The following is a 2,486-nucleotide window of genomic DNA, read 5'->3' on the forward strand; positions in this document are numbered from 1 at the left end:
TCTGTCTAACACTGGTCTTATTGAAGCAAATTCCATTCTCATACAAGCAGGAATTGCAGTCACTAAAAACATTCATACAATGGGGATGATTTACTAAAGTCAAATTGTCTGTGCTTTGCAAGTGCAGTTGCACTAGATCTGAGCAGAACATGCAAGGAAAATAAAAGAAACATTTTTGCATACACATGATTGGATGATATAAATCAGCAGAGCTTTCCCTCATTTCAGAGCTTCCCCTCAGATATAGCGCAACTGCACTTGCAGTGCACAGACTATTTGCCTTCAGTAAAATCAACCCCAAAGTGTTTTTTTTTTTTCTCAGGAAAAAGGTTTTTATTGAAAAAACTCAGTTTACATACATATCAATAACTCCAGTTCCGGTTATTCACAATATACAAACATTAACAATAAGCAACTCCGCACCACTATTGAAGTCATAACATTTATTGTAAACATTCCCGTATTAAAGCGTCACGAGAGCCTCAAGACCCACCACTCCACCCATTAGCCAACACCGTGCCTATTGCGCTGTAATGCGTATCTTAGCATCCCAACAATTTATCCATTATGAGATCCACCGGTGACAAACCCGGTGAGCTCAGCCAAGGTGACCACTGATCATCAAATTTTTTCTGGCGTCCCCTATGTTGAAATATGTACTTTTCCAACCGTAAGGTGTCACCAATTCAGCCGATCCATTCTTTGATTGTGGGGGGCTCAATCGCCTTCCATCTTCTAAGAATGACCAGACGTGCCTGAAACAGGGCCCTAGCAATGGGCGGTTTAAATTTGTCTTCTAAGGGGAGGTTATATAGGATACCTAGCAAGCATGGTTTGGGGTCGGTCGGGATTGAAGCTGAGAAAACCGTGTTAATGGTATTTATGACTCCTGTCCAGTATAAGTGTAACTTGGGGCATCGCCACAACATGTGGATCAAGTCCCCGTGGTCTCTCGCGCATCTCAGACAGTTCAAGTCCGGTCTCACCCCTATTCTGGCCAGCTTGGCTGGCGTGTAATGTACTCTCAATATAATATACAACTGGTATAGATTCTGTGCTACATTTAAGGACGACATTCGCACTGCCTGTAGCGCCTCTTCCCACTGTTCACTCTCGAGAGCACCCACGTCCCTTAACCACTTAGTCATTGTCCTCAGGGGGAACCCTGCCAGGAACACCCCTAATAGCATTGAGTAACAATTAGATATGAAGCCTTTGAGGTTATTCACCTCTTCCATGTAGTGAAATATGGGGGTCGTGGAAAGAGTCCATGGAGCCTCATTAGACTGAGCCCTTATGGCATGTTGCAGTTGTAGATAACAGAAGTACATGGTCCGGGGGAGCAAATACCGCTCCCTCAGATCAGAGAAAGGTCTCAGTTTACCTGCCATAAAGATGTGGTGTAAGTGTGTGACTCCGTGCCTCCTCCATCGGGCCCCACACGTCAGCATCTGTAGTTCCGGGTAGTACCGGTGGTGCCATATGGGACTAAATTTAGTGAAGCCTTCCACTGATTGTAACTGTCTGGCCTTGTTCCAAACTTTTTGGACTAGGGCAAATGTGGGAAATCTCTTGTTGGACTTTGCGTAAGCCAGAGCCTCCAGGCCACGTCTGTAATTCCCGTGACATGGCCCATCAGAATTCAGCATGTGGCCCGAGTCCAGCGGGGTAAGGACTCGGGCCACATGCTGCAGCTGAGCTGCAATGTAATAAAGCCATGGGTTAGGCAAAGAAAGACTGCCCTCATCTTTGGGTTTCTGAAGTTGTTCCAGTTTCACTCTGGGAGGCTTATCCTGCCATAGGAAGGACCTAAATATAGAGTTTATTATACAAAATATTTTAAGGGGGATCACCAGAGGGGTGTTGTGGAGCATATATAGAAGCTGGGGCATAAAAATCATTTTTATAAGGTTGACCTTTCCTACCAGTGACATTTTAAGTCTAGACCATATTTTAATCCTGGCCCGTATTCAACCCAGTAACAGTGAGAGGTTAAGAGAGATGTAATCTTTTATATGCGGAGTAATCTGAATGCCTAGGTATTTAAAGCTAGAAGTCTGCGGTATTTGGAGTGCTGCGACTGCGTGGGCTTCTAGCTCTGTATCCAGTGCCATTAGGGAAGATTTCATCCAGTTAATCACCAGCCCTGAGTACTTCCCAAATTGCACTATGATCTCCATCACCACTTTAAGGGAATCGGATGTGTCTCCCAGTAACAGCATGGTATCATCTGCGTATAGCATGATTTTTTCTTTTAGTTCCCCAAACCGGAATCCTTGAACCTGTGGGTTAGACCTAATCAGGGAAGCCATTGGCTCGATTGCCACCGCAAACAAAAGCGGTGACAATGGGCAGCCCTGACGTGTCCCCCTGTAGAGCCTAAAGGGAGGGGATATATGTCCTGCCTCCCTAATGACCGCCTGTGGGGAGCCATAGAGAAGCCTGACCCAGGACAAAAACCCGTCTCCAAATCCAAACCTTACCAT

Source organism: Aquarana catesbeiana, linkage group LG09 (assembly GCF_042186555.1).
Source record: "Aquarana catesbeiana isolate 2022-GZ linkage group LG09, ASM4218655v1, whole genome shotgun sequence".
In the NCBI taxonomy this organism is placed as follows: Eukaryota; Metazoa; Chordata; class Amphibia; order Anura; family Ranidae; genus Aquarana; species Aquarana catesbeiana.